Source organism: Notolabrus celidotus, chromosome 2, assembly GCF_009762535.1.
Source record: "Notolabrus celidotus isolate fNotCel1 chromosome 2, fNotCel1.pri, whole genome shotgun sequence".
Classification (NCBI taxonomy): Eukaryota; Metazoa; Chordata; class Actinopteri; order Labriformes; family Labridae; genus Notolabrus; species Notolabrus celidotus.
The window spans coordinates 4,401,807-4,427,901 of NC_048273.1; the positions used below are offsets into that span (position 1 = coordinate 4,401,807).

At 41.1% G+C, this 26,095-nt stretch overlaps 1 protein-coding gene across 1 annotated transcript in view; it reads right to left on the minus strand.

Moving 5' to 3' along the window:
• Window positions 1-26,095, minus strand: part of rabgap1l (RAB GTPase activating protein 1-like) — a 175,533-nt gene that overhangs the window by 100,304 nt on the left and 49,134 nt on the right. The gene's annotated exons all lie outside the window — the stretch shown is intronic.

Below are 26,095 nucleotides of genomic sequence, written 5' to 3' on the forward strand. Positions count from 1 at the left end.
TAGAGCTCACGTCCGGGTCGACCCCTGCTGCGTAGGGTCAACACAGAAGTATAAACCAGGCTTAAGACACAACTAGGAATGTCAACGAACTTACTCCAACACATTTTTTTGTTTGGATTTTCTCTCACGTGGATCAAACATCATGTGGTCTCATATTTGGTTCAGCTATCAGGGAGGTGTTTGAAGTTTAAAGCATGTTTGGATGTGAATCAGCTGACTGAAGGTGTTGCTCACAGCAGAGATGCACAGCTGAGTGACAGGTCTCCATGAGCGCTTTTTGTCTCCGCCGCCGGAGTGATTCTGACCCGGTTGCGCTCCCGGCTGACGCCTGACCGCGTTCACATGCTTATTTTACTCTATAAGAAGGAGTAGACAGAAAACTGGACTCTGTGAGTCTGAAATATGTTTCTGTTCAGTTCCCTTGTTGAAGTCTGAGTCTTCACTTTTATGACTGTATGTCAGCAGAGATTATGAGCCTGCTCCACACGTTGATATTCAGTGTGTTTAACATTTTGTATGCCTGTGATGGCTGGAGCCACACAGTGAGTTACCTGGCTGTGGGGGCATGGCACTTCCTGGAATGAACAAAAGGCGTGGCCAAGGGTGAAAGGGACTTTTATGCTGAAGCCAGCTGAGTGGAGCAAACCATCAGCTCTGATGTCATGGGGGGGTTTGGGCTTAGTTAGTATTACTTTGAATTCAGTTTGATTAAGCGTCCATTTTGCTTACCCCCTTAAGTTAAACTTGGTTTGGCTCAACCACTATATAAGTTCCTTGATGTCTCATTGTGTCAGGTCTGTGTGTTTAGCTCACACTTCACCTCTTGTTGTGTTAAATTGATTTATGTTAAGTTGACCTCTTTTATAGGCCTAGTTCTTATAATTTTGGTTTATGAAATTGGTTTGCCTAATTTTGGGTGAAATAAAAACCCACTTCTCTTTAAAACTTACACCTGTGCCTTGTGCTTTACTGCTTGGTCCCTAACAACGCCTCAATACGATCCCTAGATATTAAATACTGTCAGTTATATACATTGTGTCGTGAAGGAAATTTTGATTCAGGGGAAAAAATGCATTTGGTTTTGTTTTTGACATGGGAAATGTTTACGTTTTTTTTAATGATTAATGGATAATTGATCGTTAACATTTCCAAAGATCGATCACAGAAAATACTCAAAATTGACATCCCTAGACACAACATATTACCCGTATCTGGACCCCACAATGATACAAATATCAATTATTTCTTTAACCAACTACATGACCAACTGTAGCTCACTGGAAGCTGGGGTTGGTAATCAGATACACTTTTTGTCATACTGGTTAAAATGATCTTTATGTCCTGATGGTAATCATTACATAATGTGTTCCTAAAAAAGAGTGAAAAAAAGCTGCTATCTACAGCCGGAGTAAACCTGGGAAAACACCAACCAATCACCATTTTTTGGCTCCCCAAATTTTAAACCAATCAAATCCCGTCCAGCCATTCTGCCCTCCTCCTGCGCGTACATTTCCCCGGCGTGCACTCCTCCGAGTCCCCGTCTCCTGCCTCTACTTCCCCTGACTCTATTTACTGCCCCTCTCGCTAGACCTCGAGCCTGTCCCCTCTGACCTGATGAGGTGCTTTGCTCAGGACTGTAGTCCGGATCAGAGTCTAAAAAGCTCTCACCAACAAGCAGAGTAATTAATGACGTTCAGTAAGTCCTACAGAAAATATATATTTATTGTAGCGTCCGTCCGGACGCTGTAGTGATGACGAGCCGATTGGTGAACACGTTGATCTTTAATAACCGGTCACTGTCGGCCGTTACCACGCCAACCAACAAAGCAACAATCAATGTTTGAATGAATGAAGAACTTCTCCTCTTGTCTCTCCTCTCTCCCACTCACACACTCTACACCTCTCCTGATGCCTTCACTGACCGTCAACACTGTAGGAATTAAGAACATCTACACTGAACAGGTTTAACAAACAGTAGAGCTGTTACAGTGTTATATATGTGTTATAACTTTTCTCCTGATATCGTGTCACCAGTATAACTGGATAATGCTAGCATGATAGTTGTGAGTGCTAACAGCAGCCATGTTTGTTTGTGTTTTTAACTTTCACTATGAGAATGTTTTGGTGAGGACCGGTTTTGAATCAGTCACCATCATATGGTCGAGAATCAGCGGCGCTCGTGCATGTGAGCGGGGGGGCGTCATTTTGGAGGAGCTCCGAGGGAGGAGGGGAGGGGTTAGACGGAGTCATGAGGAAAAGCTACATTCAAATTCATGCTGGTTTTCCGAGACTACCAACCCTAGCTTTAAGTCTGTGTGAGCACACATAAAGAAGAGCAGTGAGGTAACACTGTCCCAACATTGTGTAAGTTGATATTCATATCTCATATTGTGGCTTCAAATGCCCGTCCTTCATCGTGTCCTGGTATCAACACTTCATCCTTCTCATGGAGGCTGCAAGCAGAGACGGCAGAAGCAAATCCATGCACCTGTTCTGAATAGGGATGTTTTGAACAGGTGTTGTTTGACTAAAGGGCAGTGACTTCTCTTACTACTTGCACTCTGTGCATTGCTTTAAGGAAATACATCTCCCCATAAGGTGGTGATGTTATGACAGTGTCAGCTCTGCCCTACTTTAGCGACCCTCTGAACAAAGTGTTCAAGCAGCATGTGCCACTCAGCAGCTGCTCAGTCCCAGGAAACACTCGACTACTCCGTCAGATGTCCTGTGGTTATCAATGGGATTGTGTTTCTATGAAGACGGATGCCATTAAGGAGAAAAAATGCGTGTTCAGCAAACATTTCCTTGTAGTGGTAAACATAAAATGCTTTCTAGGCAATTCAAAGGTCTGCTATTAATTTCCACTGAGGGGAAAAAGAAAACCCTGAGGCGGTGATGAATTTTTAACTTCATTTGAACTGTGTCCTCTGTTTTATTTGAAATCTATGTAAAAAACAAGATTACACTTTAAAGTTTCAGCATGGGAATTCAGAAGACAGGAGAGTGTGCAGGATATGGCTTCAGATTAAAAAGAATATGGCCTCAGATTTTCAAGATCAAAGATGCCTTGGTCCCCGTGTTTATGAAGATGTTAATTTTAGTATTTCAAGTGTTAAAAAAAACACCCTCCTTAATCTCAGCAGGATGCAGCATGATAATCCAGCAGCCTAATATTCAGAGGACGGCAGCCTGGTAATTAAAAACCAGCTCCCCCCCTGAGGCCTTTGTCCTTGGTTGCTGGCGAGGAAGTTTCTGGAGGCTTCCCTGGAGAGTTTAGGGTGGGAGGGGTGGGCAACAGCTGGCCCGCCTGGCAGATTGCAAATTCATCTGTCTCTGTATCTCTGCCGTGGCATTTTATTAGACTAACTGGTTCTGCATTTTAATAAGCCCAGTTGGAAGCGCAGACAGGGTGATTAGAAGAGAGGGAATGACCTACTGTAAATTTTTCAGTTTGCTTTTGGCCGAATCACAGACGAGCGAGCAGTCTGAGGAGAATACTCGTAAAACCAGAGACGGAGTTACAGAGCGGTTCTTAGGGTCAGCCATCGAAGGTCGACATGTTTCTTTTAGTCTGTTTTTGTCCCAATTACTTCAGACATGTGCCGATTCAAAACATATTAGTGAAAGATTTGTAGTGATGATATTTGTTTGTGCTTTTTTAAATCAAAACCAATAGTTGAATCACAGAATAGTAGAGACAGTACAATGTCATGAGTAATATTTTGAGAAGATAATAAACGTCTATCTATAACATCTATAACAACCCTCAGCAGCACAGGTTTCAAAAAAATGTGTAATGGTCAGACAACTCTGTATCTGAAAGAGCTCATAGTGCCCTGTTACCCCTCTAGAACACTACTCTTCCAACATGCAGGCTGGTCTAAAGTGTCAAAAAATAGTATGGGAGGTAGAGCCTTCAGTTATCAGGCATCTCTCCTTTGGAATCATCCACCAGTCAGAGTCTGGGAGGCAGACACCCTCTATACTTTTAAGAGTAGGCTTCAAACTTTCCTTTTTGATAAAGCTTATAGTTAGAGCTGGATCAGGCTTGGACCAGCTCTTAGTGCTGCTATAGGCTTAGACTGACACACTGGGATGCGATCTCTCCCCTCTCTCCTCTCTCTGCCTGTCTCTTACTTACTCTTCCTGTCCCATTAAAGTTACTAACCATAGACCTTTCTGGAGTCCCTGAGCTCCCTTGTCTCGTAGGTTCCTCTGGATCTCTGCTGGAGATTCCTTTTTTGGGTCTGTCATTCATCCTTTCTTTTCTTCATTCTTTCCTTTCATTCCGTCCTTCTTACTTTTCTTTCTTGCTTTCTTCACTTCCTCCTCTTTTTTCTTTCTTTCTTTCATTCCTTCTTTCTTTCTCTGTTTTATTCCTTTTTCCTTTAATTCCTTCCTTCTTTCTTTCAAGCCTTTTTCATTTCCTTCCTTCCTTCCTTCCTTCCTTCTTTCTTTCTTTCAGTCTCTTTTCCTTTCATTCATTCCTTTCTTTCTTTCTTTCTTTCTTTCTTTCTTTCTTTCTTTCTTCACTTCTCTCTCTGTTCTTTCCATGTTTCTTCATCCTTTATGTCTCCTTTCCTTCTGTCATTCTTTCACCATTTATTCTCCTCTTTTTCTTTCTTCTGGTCTCCATTTTTTTTTCTCTTTTCTTAGACCTTTCTGGAGTCCCTGAGCTCCCTTGTCTCGTAGGTTCCTCTGAGTTGCTGCTGTTGACGTGCCAGACTCCAGCTGCTACAACTACTACTATCCGTCTCACCAGTATCATCTCTCTCTCTCTTCATCTCCCTCTATCCCTCTCTCCAACACGGTCTCAGCAGATGTGTGTCTAACATGAGTCTGGTCCTGCTGGAGGTTTCTGCCTGTTAAAGGAAGTTTGTCCTTGCCACTGTAACTTGCTAAATGCTGCAAAGTGCTCTGCTCATGGTGGATTAAGATGAGATCAGACTGAGTCCTGTCTGTAAGATGGGACTGGATCTGATCCGGTCTTGATGTTTGGTCTTTGTTGATGATAGAACATAGAGTACGGTCTAGACCTGCTCTGTTTGAAGAGAGTCTGAGGATAACATTTGTTGTGATTTGGCGCTTTCTAAATAAAGATTGATTGAAAGAAAACCACTGTATACTATAGAACAGAAAGTCTTATTTCAGATTTATTTCCAAACAATAATAGTTCCATTTGAATTATTTGACTTCTTGATTGTTATTAAGATCCTGATCTACTCCAAGCATCAAGTAAACTGGGCCAGTAGTTTCTCTACAATTATGCAGAAGCAAATAAATCCATATATAAAGAAACTGAAAACATAACCTTAAGTAGGCCAAATTGAATAACTGTCCTCTCTCTGCATTTGACATTTTCCTGAACACGATCACGTCTCTGTTTTTATTTTGGCTGCCTTTACAACTCAATATAAACAAATAGTCATGCTGACCTGCATGAAGCTAACCAATGTGAAAACCCAATGTACTGTTCCACTCTGCCTTTGGTGGGTAATAATTCGGTGCCAAACAGAGAGAGATGCCCTCCCTTCGTTCTTTCTCATCTCTCTGCAGACTGTGACACACACACACACACACCAACACAGCATCACACAGAGAGGTCAGTGAATAAAGTGCATCCTCCCAGATAGCTGACATTTTCTGTGTTTTGAGGCTTTTACTGGGGGATTTAGTTGGAGTCTTTGTGTTGTGGGGACAGAGAACCCCCAGGGATGGTAGAGGCGGGTCAGTCTGTGAGAGAAGGCAGGGGTGTGCAGAGATGAGTGTAAACTTACATGAATTGTTGTGTGTAGCTGTGGGTTTGTGTCCACTTGATATTTGTGTGAAGAAAACAGCCTTTTCAATTCAGACGAGCAGAGGACACGCACACACACACGCACACACACAAATTCTTCCTCCAATTCTTCAAAATAAAAGCGCCCATGAAAGAATAATGAAGACGATGCTGTTTGGGAGCCAATGTAAACATCTGTTATAATTTCACCCCATTTATAAACTTCAAATAAATTCTCCAACCTTGCAACCTCGTTGCTTTTTCAGACTCAGCTCAGGGTTTCCATAGCGACACAGTGGCTCTTTAGTGCTGATATTCAGCGGGGAAGAGCCAAAGAGACAACCAAGATGCTTGACTGTTAGCTGGGATCTACAGCCTCATACAGCATATATGTGGATTGACTAGAGTACAGAAAAACATGTTCAGGCAAAGTGATGGAAAATATTTTTGTTGTTGTTGATAAGAAAAGTTAACTAGTGTATCTCTATCCAAACACTGTTTTAAAGTAAAATAGACTGATATGATACTGAATATTTAAATATGAATGTGAAGGACTTTCATTTTGAACAGACAGCATATAAAAGGTCTGACACTGCTCAACCAAAAGACAACTTTACAGGTAAAGAGAAATGTGTGTTTTACAGACATATTGAAAACCTGTGAACCTGCATTGCAGCCTCAAATCTCAAACAGTAGCCGGACATCCTTTCATTTTTACACATATAAGGTGTTAGACCGCAGAGTAGTATATCTGTTTTATCTCTTTGTATCTAAATGCATTGCATACTATCGTACTGTTTTGTATCGTATTGTATCCTCTATCATTCCAAGTCTTATAATTTTGTATTCTATCATATAGCAATAGCAACTTTATTTATAAAGCACATTTTTCCAAACAGAACAAATAAAAACAGAAAAACAATAGATACACCCAACATACATCAGACACAGCAATCAAACAAACAGCAATTGTTGCTGCACATGCATCCAGTCACAACAGTCATTATGTCATTCATACGCTTGAGAGAATAAATATGTTTTCAGTCTTTTTTTAAAAGTGGAGACAGTTGTTATGGACCTGAGATATCTAATACTATTGTAACAAATCGTATCATATCGTATCTTACCTGTCGTATTGTATTGTACCCTGTAGAATCGTATCATACATACCATACTGTATAGTTTCCTATCGTACCATTCTGTATTGTATCGTATCCTGTTGTATCGTATTACATCGTACTGTATCGAATCATATCATACTGTTTCGTATCGTATCCTGGTGTATCTTATTGTACTGTACTGTATCATATTGTATCCTATGGTATCGTACCGTATCATATCCTGGTGTATCGTATTGTAATGTACTGTATTTTAGCGTATCATATCAAATCTTATTGTATCCTGTTGTATCATATTGTGACGTACCGTATCGTATCAGGTTGTATGGTATGACATTTTCCTGTATTGAATCATATCATAATCTTTCGTATCGTATCCTGGTGTATCGTATCGTACCGTACTGTATCATATTGTATCATATCGTAATGTATCAAATCTTATCTATTCTTGTTGTTTAATGACGTATGGTACCATATCGTACCATACTTTATCATATCGTATCCTGTTGTATCGTATTGTATAGTATCTTATCGTATTCTGTTGTACCATATCCTACCATATATGTACCATATCCTATTGTATCGTATCCTACTGTATTGTATTGATCGTGTCATGAGTTACCCTCTGCTTCCCATCCCTAATTTTAACTGTACTGTATCTTATCGTATCCTGTTGTATCGTATCTTATCGTATCCTGTTGTATCGTATCTTATCGTATCCTGTTGTATCATATCTTATCGTGTCCTGTTGTATTATATCTTATCGTATCCTGTTGTATCATATCTTATCGTATCCTGTTGTATCGTATCTTATCGTATCCTGTTGTATCGTATCTTATCGTATCCTGTTGTATCGTATCTTATCGTGTCCTGTTGTATCATATCTTATCGTATCCTGTTGTATTATATCTTATCGTATCCTGTTGTATCATATCTTATCGTATCCTGTTGTATCGTATCTTATCGTATCCTGTTGTATCGTATCTTATCGTATCCTGTTGTATCATATCTTATCGTATCCTGTTGTATCATATCTTATCGTATCCTGTTGTATCATATCTTATCGTATCCTGTTGTATCGTATCTTATCGTATCCTGTTGTATGATATCTTATCGTATCCTGTTGTATCGTATCTTATCGTATCCTGTTGTATCGTATCTTATCGTATCCTGTTGTATCGTATCTTATCGTATCCTGTTGTATCGTATCTAATCGTATCCTGTTGTATCGTATCTTATCGTGTCCTGTTGTATCGTATCTTATCGTATCCTGTTGTATGATATCTTATCGTATCCTGTTGTATCGTATCTTATCGTATCCTGTTGTATGATATCTTATCGTATCCTGTTGTATCATATCTTATCGTATCCTGGTGTATCGTATCTTATCGTATCCTGTTGTATCGTATCTTATCGTATCCTGTTGTATGATATCTTATCGTATCCTGTTGTATCGTATCTTGTCGTATCCTGTTGTATCGTATCTTATCGTATCCTGTTGTATCGTATCTTATCGTATCCTGTTGTATCGTATCTTATCGTATCCTGTTGTATCGTATCTTATCGTATCCTGTTGTATCATATCTTATCGTATCCTGTTGTATGATATCTTATCGTATCCTGTTGTATTATATCTTATCGTATCCTGTTGTATCGTATCTTGTCGTATCCTGTTGTATCGTATCTTATCGTATCCTGTTGTATCGTATCTTATCGTGTCCTGTTGTATCGTATCTTGTCGTATCCTGTTGTATCGTATCTTATCATATCCTGGTGTATCGTATTGTAATGTACTGTATTTTATCGTATCATATCATATCTTATTGTATCCTGTTGTATCATATTGTGACGTACCGTATCGTATTAGGTTGTATCGTACTCCTTTAAAAAAGAGACCTCTAGTCAGATGACTTTTTTTGTATGTTACTGTTTACTTTGATATAATAAATTCATATAAACTGAAGATGTTATAGTTTGAGCATTCAGTGTTCCTGCAGTGGAGGACTTCAGTCTTTCACATCATCTGGTTGCACGAGTGTTAATGACGTCATTATGAATGTTAAGGTTCTGTGTAAAACAGACAGGCAGCATGGAGCAGTGTTGCATCTAGGATATGTTTGGAGATGAAACCACAATGGAGTGTTTAGACATACTGTCCTCATATTTTTATGTTCAGAATTGTCAAACATCTATAAGTTTTGTGTGGCTGTTAAACAAAATGAGTAAGATTCTTGTATTGTTGTGTTAATGACACAGTTTGAATACTTTTTTTATCAGATATTATGGTTTATTTTTAGCTTGGGTTACTCAGCTGCAAGGCATTAAGTACCAGCGAAGGCACTGGTCGACCATTTATAATGCAGAGTTCAAACAGCTGAGGTTTGATGTGTTTCCAGGAATAGGATTTTCTTTTTCTTTGTGACCACAGCAGGTTTACTCACGGCCGGCTGAGTCCCTCCGTTAACTGGTTAAACAGATAACAGTCAAATGATACGCTGCTGAACCAGACTAGCAAACACCAAACACAGCTACTTGCAATTTACTTCATTCACTCCCTTCCTCCAGTCTGGGAACAGTAGCAAGGCTAAATACCACAGAGGAAGAAGCAGCCATATCAAGGACGGCCTGAGGCGAGCTACTGGACCATTACTACTAAATAAGTGCCCAACATAGCCAGGCCTGGTGTGCTACTATGGGTGACAATGCCTCGGGATAGAGAGAGGAAGGAAAGAAAAGAAAGGAGGTAGTAGATTGGAAGAAATCTGCTACAGAGCCATGGGGGGAATTTGACTGTCTTATGGTATTTAATTCAGCTAAAATGCCCTGAGAGAGGATGAGAGAAGCTGGCTGTACATCTGTTGGCAGAGCCTCAGCACCTGAGGTCTGCAGGGAGGTTAACAGTAAGAAACACATTGCCCTCCACTGTCCTTTAAAGTGCTCGTCTTTGTCCTCCATGTATGAATAGAGCAAGAATAACGCTGCAAATTACGCTATATCAAATTAGAGAGGATGAAAAGAAAAGAAACAAAACGCTCTTTAGATGTTCCTTCAGTGCGGCGCACAGGAGAGTGGATTGAAGCCGCTCCAAAGCCAATATTTAAATGAGCTCCACTCTGTCACAATAAAAGTCTCTGCGAAACGGGGAAAAAAAAGGGACGGCTGTGGTTCAAAGTGCCGGCTGGGGCGGGATCAGATGTGTGTGACCATGGGAAAGGAGAGGAAAGACTCCTGCACAGCACAACAGACCAGAAGACCAGAGAGGTAAGAAGGTAGGTAGATACAAATGTGGATTTCCTCCACTGCTACTAAAAAAAAAGCTCCCTCTTTTCCTTACATAATTAGCTTTTCTAAGGAGATGACTTGGTGAATGCAAATGTTGAAGATAAAAACCCTTTCATGCACGCTTCACTTTCTCCTTTTACCTTTAAATCAGCAACTATAAATAACATAAAGGTAGCTGATAAAGGTTTTACACAACCTAGGTGTAGAAGATGTAGCTTTCTTCAAATCCAGTATACCTCATATATTCATTCAGACAATAATCTGGTCTGCAGTGATGGTTCTATGATCTACTTCCTGTACATTCACCGGCGTTAAAGTATTCTGTGCCTGTGACCGTGAGCCATGGAAAGATTGGAGCGGTGCAGTGGAGGTAGAGGTGTCGTTGATCACGGCTGGCAGTTTATCAATCACAGATTTAATGATCATTACGGTGGTTCAAGTGAATCAATAAGTAGCTGCTCAGTTCAGGTCCTGATGTGGGCGCTGTCAGTGTGTATTTCTTTCCCGTCAGGCTCTCGTCGAATATTTCACTCCGGCTTTTTGAATATTTTATACCTCAGAGTCACTTAGCTCCATCTGATTACACCTGAGTTAAAATATATTCAAAGTGCAACAAGTTCACCTCGATGCTGGCATTTGTCCCTGCTACACAGATCAGTCTATATCTGCTTTGGTTTTGATAGAGGAGTGGAAACATCTTAGTGAAGGCTTCACAATGACTCTTCACTTCTGCGTTTCAGGTTATCTTCGGCTTCTCTTAAGGGTTCGTGTATAGAGCCCACCCAATGCTGATGCCAGTTCAGGGTCAGAGGCCTACAGCAGGGGTCAAGTTATGGAGGTAACAAACAACATTTGTTACCTCCAGGTTAGATTATGTAATTCCCTTTTATCAGGCCGCCCTAATAAGTCTCTAAAGACTCTTCAGCTGGTCCAGAATGCTGCAGCTTGAGTACTGACTAGACCTTCTTTTGACCTACAAAGCTCTGAATGGTCAGACACCTTCATATTTTAAAGAGCTCATAGTGCCCTGTTACCCCTCTAGAACACTACGCTCCCAACATGCAGGCCTGCTCGTCATACCTAAAGTCTGTAAAAGTAGTATGGGAGGTAGAACTGTCAGTTCCTTTGGAATCATCTACCAGTCAGGGTCCGGGAGGCAGACACCCTCTCTACTTTTAAGAGTAGGCTTCAAACTTTCCTTTTTGATGAAGCTTATAGTTAGAGCTGGATCAGGCTTGGACCAGCTTTTGTTATGCTGCTATAGGCTTAGACTGCAGGGGGAACTGGCGCACTGACACACTAGGATCCTATCTCACCCCCTTTCCCCCAACCCCCTCATCACTTACTCTAACTCTTCTGTCCCATTAAAGTTACTAACCATAGACCTTTCTGGAGTCCCTGAGCTCCCTTGTCTTGTAGGTTCCTCTGAGCTGCCGTAGGCATCCTCCTGCTGATACAGACGTGCTGGACTCCAGCGGCAACAGCTAATCATCTCATCACTATCACAGCTCCCTCTGTTTCTTACTCTCCTCTATCCCTCTTTCCAGACCCAACTTGGTCTCAGCAGATGTGTGTCTAACATGAGTCTGGTCCTGCTGGAGGTTTCTGCCTGTTAAAGGAAGTTTGTCCCTCGCCACTGTAACTAGCTTAATACTGCGAGGTGCAATGCTCATGGTGGATTAAGATGAGGTAAGACTGGATCTGATCCAGTCTTGATGTCGTGTCTTTGTTTATAATAGAACATAGAGTACGGTCTAGACCTGCTCTGTTTGGAAAGAGTCTTCAAATAATGTTGTGATTTGGCGCTTTATAAATTAAGATTGATTGATATCCGAGAAGAATAACGACAAATGATAAACACATATAAATCATTATATGCAGCTTGTATAAAGACGACATCATGCTTAAGGTCTGCTGTGTTGTTCAACCCGACCCTCTACAGTAGAGGTGGTGTGTATAAAGAGGACTCATGATGATAAACATATCGTAGTTTCATCTTTTAGGTCAAGTGGCAAACAAGACGAATACTCCTCATTAGGTTAGAAATAACCTCTGATGTGACCTTATCACCATAAAAAAAATCTTCCTGACCAGGCAGAAGATTTCCTGCCAAATCAGCAGCCCAGTCTACGTGGTCTCATCATAGGGCAAATAACAACCCTGACCTTAATTGGTTTTCATAGTTGCCCCAAGCCAGAGGGATGCTATTGTGCACCAGGAGTGAGGTGGGATTTCACAAAGTGGTTTTATTAGATGCAGAGTCAGCATAACTCAAGACTAAATGTAAAAGAGATGATGCAACAGAGACTAAAACCTTCATCAAACAAAGAAAAAGTGGAAAAAGTGCAGAATCAGAGATTTTTAAAAATGAAAGTGGGATCCCGGGTGTGACTTGAAACCAGAGGGGGAAAAAAGGTGTTTGTTTGAGAGAGTGGAAGCACTCAGAGAGATGGAGAGAAAGCTCTAATGGATAGAAGACCTTTGTCAATCACTGGGTCCAAAGGTGGAATAGAAGCACTGAACTCGAAACAGCAGCTGATGAAAACTTCCTCCCGTCCACATTCGGGGCGCTTTCCAATTGTCCTATCAGGCAGGTAAGTGTTCCCTTTATCGCTCTGGGGCACTTTGACAGAATTCAGGTCTATCAGGTCCACTTGTTTGGTGATAAAACCTGTAAGCGTTTTGTTCCTGGGTGGATAGTGTAACCTCTCTGCAACTATGGCAACAAGAGATAGTAACATTTGTAAAATAACAGATACTGTGCTGTGATTAAAATGTCAAGTCCCTACTGTATGCTCTGCTGAGAGGCTGTCACAGTATTCTCATGAAAGAAGAACGTGTACTTTCTGCAGAACCCGTGTGTGCTTGATCTGATTTACAGAGAACCGATATTAAAGGCCAGCAATTACAGCTGTAATCTATGCAGTCTATAGTGTGAGTTTATAATGAGGTTGATACATTTTCTCTGTTTGTGATATTTGCGAGATATAAGAGAGTGGGAATGTGTGTGAAATTGCACACTAACTTCAACTTCTGCTCACTAGAATAGGAATGTTAATGTTGGACTGTTAGTTAGACCGTCCTTGTTCCACGGCAAAGATTCTAAATCATACATTTGTTTGTTGAAAGAAAGCAAGAAGGTATTTATGTTAAAAAACAAACAATTTGTCCACAGGGGGCGCCAAACTCACAAACTAAATGGTCCGCATAGGAGCTTTAATTATATTTACTTGGTATTTATGTTTATTTATGCAGTTATTGAAATACAGCTTTCAATCTGTTATTTTTTTAATCCCAATACATCTCTAAAAAATATATTTTAAAGCTGTATTTGGCATTTTTGCCTCTAAGGGATAGGACAGCTGAAGAGAGACATAAAATGTGGGGAGTAGAGAGTGGGGGAGGACATGCAGTAGATGGTCGAGGCTGGATTTGAGCCTGTGACCTCTGCGATGAGGACTATGGCCTCTAATAGTTAATCACTATTCATCACATTTTTAATCGCATGTTTACTGTTCTAATATTTTGCATTTTAAAATAGTTTTTAAGTCCATATTAACAAATACTTTTTTTGAGTGTCATGATTTAAGAATCAAATAAATGCAGTGAAATGTACCTGGTCTAAAACCATGACTTAGAGCTAGGTGACAACTTTAAATATAGTGTTTTTTATTTATTTATTAATTCTAAAATAAAAATTTTACATGTTAAGAAATATGCAGAACTGCATGTACAAAACGTGAGGCATATTTCTTGGATTTAATTTCATCCACTGTGGTGGCGATTTAAGAGGTTCACAATAAGGTAAACACTCCTATAGGATGACTCCTGGGGCCTGGTGCACCAGCTGAGCATATGCATGGGTGTAACCTTACCAGTTAGACTTAGGGCCCTGTTTGTGTTATACCTCAGTGAGACTTTAATACCTAGTATGGAGCAGGTGACTGGTCTCAGTCAGGCATGGTGCACTCAATGTAAGTTTGAGTGAAGGGTCACGGCAAATTCCACTAGATCCGTCTCCGGTCCTTTCCGATCCATCACGGCACCAGATCTGATAGGTTTCTATTCTAGTCAATGTGTTAACTTCCACTGGATCCGCTCCATTGCGTTCCAGCTGCATCTCTGATCTGGCATGTCGGAGCGCTCTGGATCAGATACACAAGACTTCTATTTGTGCCGGATGCCGGAGCACGAAGCATCAATCTCAACAGAGCAGATGGAGCGGGACAGGAATTCAGGTTTCACCACAACAAAATGAAAACATCCGGTTAATTTTCAGAATCAAACACTCTGTGTTATCACCAGATTGTATTTCACTTAACTACAACAACAAACCGTCATGATGAGCGGAGCCAGGCCTGGAGTCAACAGGTCAGAGGTTTTCAGAGGACCAGAAAGACAACATGGATGAGGAGAGGAGGAGGAGAATCCTTGATTCAGTGATTACAGCAGGAAAACCTGGGTCACATGACTCCAGCTGTCCGGCAGTCCTGCTCCGTGCTGAAAACGCAGCCGGTGGGTGTTGACGGACAAGAGAGCACGGAGCCACACGGATCTGGTGGAAGTCCGATGTCAGTCGTAGATTTATGCCTAGCTGGTGAACATCCCCGATGACTAGTTAATCCTTCTAGTTCAGGCTCAACAGTGTCTGTAGCCTGTACACTGTGCATTATACACCCTCACAAATGAGTTACACCTTCCCCAACACCTGTCAGCTATCCTGGCTCAGTCAAGGGCCCCGTTTCAAAGGCTGCGACTGAGGCCATGCAAGATGTATGAAGGTGTGTTGTTGTTGTGTGCACTTCTAAATGTGTCCTCCTTATGTCATCAAAGGCTTTGGGTTGGGCGCTGTCGGGCTCCAACATTAGCACAAAGAGGCAGGAACTGACTTCCCCTCCAATTACGAGTTCCCCACCTCAAAAGAGGGTCAGCTGGTCCTTTCTCCATCAGCACGGGAAGAGGAGGAGGAAAGTGGCAGGATAGAAAATGAAAGAGGAAGAGAGGCGAGTGCTGCCATTCGTGGTAATAAAAGGGAATTCCTGATTTAGTGTCGAGCGTGATTATGGAACGGATTATTTATTCCAAAGCTAGTTATCAAACGGAGGAAGAAAACAGTGAAGCACCCAAAAGCTGCCTGCTTACTGGACACTTATGATAGAGACATCACAAAGGATGCAATACTGTGAGCTAAAATAACTCCATGAGCAAAGAGAGTTTACTGCTTCATACAAATAATATATGGTGCTATAAATAACTATCCCTGAACTATATATAATACTAAATCTACCCCACATCTACCTTCTCTCCGATCTCCCCTCGTTTGTCAATCCACTTATCTGTTTAGGTGAAGACAGCGGGGTCATGTCTGTTCCAAAGCACGTCTGCACAGGTTTGAGTGAGTGTATGAATTTTAAAGGCCAATTTAAGAGCAGGAACAAGGGATCAGGCTCCGTAATGAGGATACTGTTCTTGCAGAGAGAGGACATGATAGTGTGCTCTGACTAAAGGAAAGGCTAACAGAGTGGTAACCCTGCAGGTATCACCTCATCAGCAGACTGCTGGCTCAGAGGATAATGAGCAGACCGGAACATCAACTCTGTGATTTATTTCCATACAGCTGTTTATTTACTCACAATCTCTCTGCAGGACTTTGTTGTTTTTAAAGTTTGCTTGACTGTAATGGTGTGGGGTTGTATCATGTTCATTTTTTAGGCTGTATATCGTCCCTTTGATGGCTTTGAAGTAGCTTTGCATGATTTACAGCATTCCAGAACATGGCACTCTGGAAGCCTCCTCCACTGTTGCCAAGCCATAAGTTGTGTTTTCGTTTTAAAACAATACATCCATCCATCCATTATCTTGACCGCTTATCCCATTCGGGATAACGGGGGGCTGGAGCCTATCCCAGCTGACTTCGGGCGGATGGCAGGGTACACCCTGGACAGGTCGCCAGCCAATCACAGGCCTTTTAAAACAATACATTCAACCTTTAAAGGAGAGTCACCAACCTAGCACTTCGGAAGCCTCCTTCAATGTTGCCGTCTGTGTTCGGCGTCGTGCTCATGACTCTTCGGTGATGACATTCTTTAACCAATCAGTGGCCGGCAGTCCGTCGACGTCACCTTTTAGTATTGGCTCAGCTCGCTTGGAACCAGAGCAGAGCAGGTACGAAAAACTGGTATCTGACACGAGGTACCGCGCCCGTGGAAACGCAACACAAACCGAGTAGAGTCGAGTCAAGTCAAGTAGAGCAGGGCTAAGACGGGCCGGTGGAAAAGGGCCATTAGACTCGGCCAACATGACGTCCCTTAAGTGGCCCAGGTATAGTTTGCCAGAGACGGCCCACACATGGGCCAGCTTAATCACTAGCTCAACCTTAATCGGCATGGACAGATCTGGTCCACATAAACCAAGCAACAACTGGGCCAGATGTGGCATGCCATCATATATACAATGCCATCATTGCCAGACCTGGTCCACATATTGGTCAAGATATTTGTGTGGGAAAATGTGCAGCGAGCTGACTGGGAAGACAATGAGGTATCTCGCTACATTAAAACGACTGGAAGATGAAACTGATGTTCTTGGCTGGTGGAAGATCAACAGACCTACCCAAAACTCGCAAAATTAGACCGATCAGTAATGAATAATGTCGGGGCAGTCGGGCTGTAAACGGGTTCGGGCTTTAAAAAAATCTAGGTCATTCGGGTTTGGACGGGTTCGGGCAGAATTCTGTCGGGGTCAGGTCTAACTTTTAAGGCCCAACTACAGCTCTAACTTACCATGCCAGCAGTCAGCCAGCAGTGCCAGCTTGATGCCAGATCTGGCCCAGACCTATCAGACCAATTTTTGCTATGTGGGCTCCTTCACTGTTGCTGTGCCACAAAGTTGTTTTTCTCTTTTTAAAACAACAAACTGTTGATGTCACGATGTCAAAAGATCCTGTGGATTTTTCTTGTGTTGACTTTTTGAACAACCTGTTCAGAGCAGCCTGCAGTGTCACCCTAGGAACACTCCAACACATGTTACTCCTTGAATTTTGAAACTTTGCCCATGCTTAGTATTGACATCCAACATTTTGACCAAATATCTGTTTGTTTGTTTGTGTAAGCATAATACTACCTCTTTAAATGGATATTGTTCTCCCCAGTAATCATGGAGATTATCAAAGGTATGAACCAGTTTTAGACATATACAGTATTTCATCATCAGGGCAATCAGTCATCATTTCTCTGCTGTGGAACTACATTTGGTGATTTTTATCCCATACGGTTTCTGACAAAGTAAGAGCCCCATTTAAACTTTTGATCTCCACATTGGGTAGAAGATAAAACAGGAACCATTTCATTGTGTGTATTAAAGCTGGGGTTGGTAATCAGATTTAGATACACTTTTTGTCATACTGGTTAAAATGATCTTTATGTCCTGATGGTAATCAATACATAATGTGTTCTTAAAAAAGAGTGAAAAAAAACTGCTATCTACAGCCGGAGTAAACCTGGGAAAACACCAACCAATCACAGTTTTTTGGCTCCCCAAATTTTAAACCAATCAAATCCCGTCCAGCCGTTCTGCCCTCCTCCTGCGCGTACATTTCCCCGGCGTGCACTCCTCCGAGTCCCCGTCTCCTGCCTCTACTTCCCCTAACTCTATTTACTGCCCCTCTCGCTCGTCCTCGGGCCTGTCCCCTCTGACCTGATGAGGTGCTTTACTCAGGACTGTAGTCCGGATCAGAGTCTAAAAAGCTCTCACCAACAAGCAGAATAATTAATGACGTTCAGTAATTCCTACAGAAAATATATATTTATTGTAGCGTCCGTCCCAAGCGGCAACCTCCGGTCTAAAAATATGAGTCAATGCGGAAGTGTTAAAAGCTGCAGTTCATCGAGGATCCGCTTGAGGCTGGCTCCGGAAGTACCGGAAGTCACATACACATGAATGGGGAAAAGACGATCTTTGCAGCATTAATAAACATGTTTACAGCCTGGTACAAAAGATGAGTGTAGTCTGAATAGCTAATTTCTCGATGTCCTCTCACTGTGAGGGGGTGAATTTTTTTCTAATTCGGTAATTTAGAAGATATTGAGATTACTAGTCTTCCAATGAGAGGCACAGCTGCCTGCAGGAACACTGCAGCTGTTGGCTAGGAGGCTCAAAGCCCGCCTCTTTACGTCACACTGGCTCGACAGAAGCAATATGGCTGCCGCTGCCGATTGGTCTCAAAACAGCTCTTCAGAAACAGATGGGTGACGTCACGGATCCTACGTCCATATTTTTTACAGTCTATGGTCCGTCCGGACACTGTAGTGATGACGAGCCGATTCGTGAACACATTGAGCTTTAATAACCGGTCACTGTCGGCCGTGATCACGCCAACCAACAAAACAACAATCAATGTTTGAATGAATGAAGAACTTCTCCTCTTGTCTCTCCCACTCACCCACTCACCCACTCTACACCTCTCCTGATGCCTTCACTAACCGTCAACACTGTAGGAATTAAGAGCATCTACACTGAACACGTTTAACAAACAGTAGAGCTGTTACAGTATTATATATGTGTTATAACTTTTCTCCTGATATCGTGTCACTGGTACAACTGGATAATGCTAGCATGACAGTTGTGAGTGCTAACAGCAGCCATGTTTGTTTGTGTCTTTAACTTTCACTATGAGAATGTTTTGGTGAGGACCGGTTTTGAATCAGTCACGATCATATGTTCGAGAATCAGCGGCGCTCCTGCATGTGAGCGGGGGGGGGGCGTCGTTTTGGAGGAGCTCCGAGGGAGGAGGGGAGGGGTTAGACGGAGTCCTGAGGAAAAGTCACATTCAAATTCATGCTGGTTTTCCGAGACTACCAACCCTAGCTTTAAGTAATCTGTCTTAATGTCCAATCAATGGTGACATAATCTGTTTGCAGAGGCAGGCATTACCTAACTGTGCTGATCCCTCCAATGTGGCGATGCAAAATGGCAAACAGTGATCACACGCCCACGTTCCCACCCTTTCCATTGCTTCTTAAAATAGTTCAGTAGTAGGAGATCTGGTGAGCTCTACTGGTTATGAATGAAAGATGACTAACTGATGGTAACGTCTACACAAAAAGAATAACATGGATGTGAATGTCTACTTTTACCTTTATTGGGTTGGCAGCAACAACAGAACCATAGCCTTTGACAAAATAAAAAAATATATATACTGTGTAGTTTAACACGCTCTGCTTCCTACAAAAACATCAGCAGCCTAGAAGATCGAACACAAATAGTTTTGTCAGAATACGTCTGATTTTTGGCCGTATCAAAATAAAAACAGATACACACACACTTTATATACAGTATACTCATATACAGTATATGGATTAAGGTTTAAACATAACTCAATAAATTAATACATATTATCTTGTGTTTGATTTCACTCTTTTTACAAAAAAAAGCCAAGATAAATGCACTTCAAAGTAGAACAACTCATTTAAACAGGTTTGTTTCTCTACCACTTCAGATTGGTCAGTGTTATACAGTCACATACAAACAATTTATTTTTTAAATATTCACTCAGTGTTTCTGGGATTTTCAAAACCTTAAGACTAGACAAACATTTGGAGTAATCTGCTAAAGAATCCCAAACTGAAGTGCTGAATAGTTGTGCAACTTCTGATATTTCCAAATACTGGATGAATAACCTCAATTCCAAAAAAAGGAGGGTGTTGTGAAAATGTTAATTAACAGATTTTGATGGCTTGCAAATCATCTAAACTCCATTTCTAATTGAAAATAGTTTAAAGACAACATATCAAATGTTGAACCTGAATAAGTTTGTTGTTTTTTTAACAATATTTACGCTCATTTTAAGTTGGAACCAGCAACATGTTTCAGAAAAGTTGGGACAGGGACAACATAACACTGAACTAATGAGGTTCATTTACATTAAGGGGCATTCAAGAGAGGCAGAGTCTCTTGGGAGTAAAGCTGGGAAGAGGTTCGCCAATTTATGAGAGACTGTGTGAGCAACTAGTTGAACAATTTCAAAACACTCTTCCTCAGCATAAAAAAATTGCAAAGAATTTGAGGATTTCTTCATCTACAGTCCATAAAACCATTAAAGAGAATCTAGAATGATCTCTACAAAAGGGACAATGCCAAAAACCACTGTGCAGCCATGATCTTAGGCCCTTTAGTGGCACTGCATTAAAAAAAAGGCATGCCTCTGTGGTGGAAGTCACTGCATGGGCTGAAAATCACTTCCAAAATCCAGTGTCTGTGCACACAGTTTCCACATTTGCAGGTTCAAACTGAACCATGCAAAGAGGACACCATATATGAATATAATCCAGAAGAGTCAACGACTTCTGTGGGCCCGAGCCCGTTTAAGATGGACTGAGGTGAAGTGAAAACTGTCCTGTGGTCTGTTGAATCAGAATTTGACGCTCTTTTTGGAAATCCTGGACTTGTTATCAGCACACAGTTAAAAAGCCGGCATCTGTGATGGTATTGGGATGCATAAGTACACCCATGGCATGGACAGCTTACACATATACTGCCATCCAGTTAACACTTCTCTAAGGGAAGATTTTACAGATTTCAGCAAGACAATGCCAAACCACTTTGTGCATGCTTAACCACAGCATGGCTCCTAGGGTTGCAAAATTCTGGGAATTTACAAAGTTGGAAACTTTCCATGGGAATTAAGGGGAATTTATGGGAATAAAAAAACAGGAATTTACTAAATTGAAGGTTGGTTCTTAATAGGTAACTTAAATATAGTTGGGGGAATTATATTTTAGCATGATCCTGACTAAAACAACCAGATTTCATGCAAGAATGATGCTTTTTTATTTGCTTGTTTAATGGGACTTTGTTGGGATTGCATTTTTGTTCATCTTTGAATTGGGTCGGGGGAATGAATAATATTTAACTCAACATTCATGTTTTTGTTCTTCAATGAAAGAATTGATGGTTCAATAAAATATTTAACACTTGATGAAGTTCTACTTACAAATAAATCTGTTTTAATTGAATTATTTTGGATGGATTTCTGCTTATAACTAAAACAGATATTTATGCTTGGATATGATACCTTTACATTAAATTACCCTCAATTCCCAGTTAATTCCCATACATTTCCATAAATTTCCAGTAATTCCCATGGAATATTTCCAAAATTCCACAGTAAGGGTTTGTTAAAGTGGCCTGCCTGCAGTCCCAGCAAGAAAGGGAAAACATGTCACTTGCAAAACTCCAGAAACTGGTCTCCTTGGTCCCCCGAATGACTACATAGTGTTTTTAAAAGGAGAGGTGATGCAACACAATGGCAAACATGCTCCTGTTGCAACTTTTATGAAATGTGTTGCTGGCATCAAATTTAAAAAGAGAATATATTTTTCATAAACTCATAAAAAACTGTTCATATTCAGCATTTGATATGTTGACTTTGCCCTTCTTTCAGTTATGTAGTGATTTACAAAACATTAAATTCAGATTTTTATCAACATTTACACACTGTACCAACTCTCCTGGAGCCGAGCATGTTGTGTTCCACCTGTTAAACTAAATGGTAACTGAGCTATTTAATATCAGGCTATCACAGAAGTTCACTTTGTCTTGTCTTGAGTGTTTTTGTTTGTTAGCACACTGTGAGAATACCACAGCACTATTTCAGATAAATTTCTTCTACTACCCCACTGCACGATGCTCCACACAAGCACCAAAAAACACAAGCTATCAAAATAATGAAAATATCATCATCAAGAACAATATTTGACACAACTTTGCTGTGATTCCATAAAGGTTTTCAGTGTATACGCCAGGTCGTTGGTTGCAAAAAGGGAATTCACAAAGCCTAGACAAGTATGCAATGTCCTCTTATCTCACAGATAGGATGTTGCAAAAGATAGTACAGTATAAGGATGTTGCCACTTGAAGCCAGAATCAGGTTGACTGTGGAGAATGAATGACTTGGCTTATTTAGAAATCTCTCATCACTTATCACAAAGTTATGGAAAACTAAATGCAGTATATTCAGATGTGTACACAGTCACAATATATGTTCATGTAGCTTGAAAGTCTTTTGAAAAGTGCAGCATGTCCGTATTATAACAACCAATCCTTGACATCTTTTTTTTCACGTTCCTTTAAAAAAACATCTTTAGGCACGTTTACAGAACAATCTGTGATGCAGTAAAGCATTTCTTCATACGCTGAATCAAACAACTCTAGATTACGTTAAAGGGTGATAAGCGCTGAGGATCCCACTTGGAATCAACAACCATCTTAGCAGCTTCGTACCTCTGCATTTATTGTATTTGGTAACCTACATTTTCTAACCCAGAGAAGATAAAACAACAGAACATACAGTATAAAACATGGACAGACACTCCCACCACATGATCATGTCAAGTGGACCAAAGGCTACCTGCCTCATGAGAAACTGCAGAGCCAAAGTAAACAAGTGGCTGTAAATGAACATGTAGATAACTCCTATAAGACTGTTTTTTTTAATGATCTGGTTTCATCAGTTTTTAGCAAACCTTGGTATAAAACTAAGTCGTATTTACATTCATCGGATGACCCTTGAAAAGCTCACGTTGCTGTATTTCTGCTGGATGTGTAAGCAAGCATTGGCTTGCTAACATACCTTTTAAGCACAGTAAGCTTATCATATAAGAGACGTTCTGCCCCTGGTAGTCACAAATCACTTTATGCAGCTTTAAAATGAGGGAGAACTCACACAGGGGATTGTTAAGCAGCAGAGAATGCAGGTTCAATATCAAGAGGAGGGGTTTGCTGTGTCACTTGGTTTCTAGCGAGGACAAAAATACTCTACAGCGAGGCCTGAACCACAGATGACACTAATGCATGAGCAAACAGTAAAATCAGTAAAAGTCATTGGCTACAGTACGTGGCTGTGTTCATGTCAGATGAGTTATGATCAGATGCTGATCCGATGAAAAAAGGAATGTACAAGGTAAACTCACTGGAATGATTAAACTACCGAGCAGCAGCAGCAAAGAAGGAGAATTATAACCAAAGGCAGTGTGTAGGTTTCTTTATCTACACACGTCATGTGCACTTTGTATATCAAAAGCCCCGGACCGGGGAACAGTCTTCAGATTTTACCAAGCTGGAATGTTTACAGTAAATAAACAAAACTGTAATAATTCAGCGGAATGGAATCAACCACCCCAATGTCCAAAACAAAACCCAACAACAAACCATGAAGGGCCCCATTCCTGAAGGGTTTCTGGAGCAGTTTCTACTTGCTTTTTGGGGGAAAATGTCCCAATTGGAGAAGCTGAGATACAATTTCAATGTTATGTTCCTTCCCAAAGTTCAGACTAGGGATGCACCGGTCCTACTTTTTAGGTCCTGATACCGATACCGATACCTGGGCTTTGGTATCTGCTGATACCGATACTGAACCAATCCGATCCCTGTATTGATTTAACAATCTCTATTTTTTAATGTGAGGATAGAATCATGTTTTGGCAACTTCAGGCTTTTCTGACTTTGAAAACCACAATGAAATGAACATTTTAAACTGACAGTATCATTATTCAAGAGATTGTAAATGTGTACCAGCAGTTTGGTGAGTAACTCTTCATAACCAACAGATATTACAATTCAACTGTAAACCTCAGCAGTGGATAAGAGGAATTAAATATTCTGTATAGAAAAACTGCTTCAAATGAGAAAATAAAAAATAGGTCAACATTGTGTTTCCATAGTGTTGACCTGTACCTGTGGCAGGGAGGAGGGATATTAAAACCGGCACTATATACAGTTGTGCTCATAAGTTTACATTCCCTACATTGGCTTCCAGTTACATTTAGGATTCATTTTAAAGTTCTCGTTTTCGTGTCTAGAGCTCTGCATGGTCAGGCTCCTGAATATATCGTCGACCTGCTCCGCCCCTACCTTACCAGTAGGCCACTCAGGTCTTCTGACCAGGGCTTGCTGGTTGTCCCTCGAGCTCGTTTAAGAACAAAAGGTGACCGTGCTTTTGAAGTTGTGGCACCGACATTGTGGAACGCTCTTCCTGTAAATGTCCGTTCTGCTATATCTGTTGTCGCCTTTAAAAAACTTGTGAAGACACATTTATTTAAACAGGCCTTCGACTCACTGTGTTCAGACTAATGTTCTATTTATGCTATTGTCTGTTTCTTTTAATGTGTTGGATATTTTCCTGTGAAGCACTTTGTGATTTTATTCTGTGAAAGGTGCTATACTAAATAAAATTTACTTACTTACTTACTTACATACCCTGGCAGAATTTTAGATATTTTTGGCCATTTTTCAGAGAATATGAATGATACGAGAAAAACTTTTTTTTCACTAATGGTTAGTGGGTAGGTGAAGCAAAGTTTTTATCAAACAACTGTGTTTACTCTTTTTATATCATAATGACAACAGAAACTACCAAAGAAACCATAAATTCTGCCAGGGTGTGTAAACTTATGAGCACAACTGTATCGGCCCCTTGTCGCCGATATCCGATCTAGCTTTTTGAGTCCGATCTGCCCGATATCCAATACCAGGATCGGATCGGTGCATCCCTAGTTCAGACTAGGACCGTAAAGGCTGATTTATACTTCTGCGTTGAATCAACGGCGTACCCCCGGCGTAGTTCCGCGTAGCTCCCGTACCTACGCCGAGGCCTACGCACGTAGCTGACGTGCACCTCCTCCAAAATGTAACTCCACGTAGAGCCGACGCGGACCGCAAGCTCTGTGATTGGTCCGCTCGGCGGCTTTGTCTTTCCCGCATTTACAGCACTTCCGGGATCCCGGACATCGGCCGCACATCGGCCGTGTATTTCATCTCCTCCTCTCTATTCTTCATGTAATCATGTCTGTATGATAAACAGCAACATGTATCAGCTGTAGATTAACATAACACGCTCTGAAACTCTGTTCGGACACACCGACGCACAAGTATGTGGTGCTCATGTCTGCGTCAGCCCCTGCTGCGTAGGGGAGACGCAGAAGTATAAATCAGCCTTAAGACACTCAGGTCTGTAGTTTAAGGGCAGTCTTTTGGTTTTCGTACACTGAAACAGAGTGGGGTAATTCAAAGTAATGCAAATAGTCAGGCCATTGAGTGAACAAGACAAGCTATGGATAGCTTTGAACTTCTGTTCAGTCAAATCAGATCAGATCTAACCTCACAGTTGGCTTCAGACAGATCAGATTACATCAACCTGACCTGTAAACCAATGTGGAAATAAAATCTGTTATAATCTGAAACAATAATTTTGTTGATGACCCCAAAATATTCAAATTAGGCTACATTATCAGCTTTCTTCATTTACGTGACTCAGCCAAAACTGTCTATGTATTTCTATATTTTAATACATATATGATGACTAAACATGTTTACACAACCCTTAATATTCAGGTAAGAGGGATGTAATATCTATTTCCTGGCTGAGCGCTCATTTATCAAACTGTTGGCAGAAAACTCGGAGCTCTGTCGAATCAGGAATGCCAGAGCACTGGTGGGAATCCTGGCACCAATGGGCCATTTCATAAACAAAGGGAGGAACGGAGCACTGTGCTGGGAGCTCACTGCCCTTAATCTAAAGACCTCAGAGTCAAACTAACACAAACACACACTTGGTTTTCAATCTGGAAAAAGGTTTGCCAATCTTTTTCGAGCTAATCAGCGTAGCAGCGTGTCGTCCATTGGAAACTCATATAAGTCACACTGGTAGGTAATGTGTCACATGTGTTCAAAGGAAACCCGTTAATTTCCTGTTTCTGATTAGTTTTACAGTCTTTGTTAAGATGCTGATGTTGAGCATATCTATCTGTGTAGTGCCGTGTTGGGGTTTTACAGTTATACGATTTCCACAGTTACATTTTGTACCATGTTTTTGTGGAAGGTCCATGTAAACAACTTAACCCACAACCAACTGTCACATTGGCAG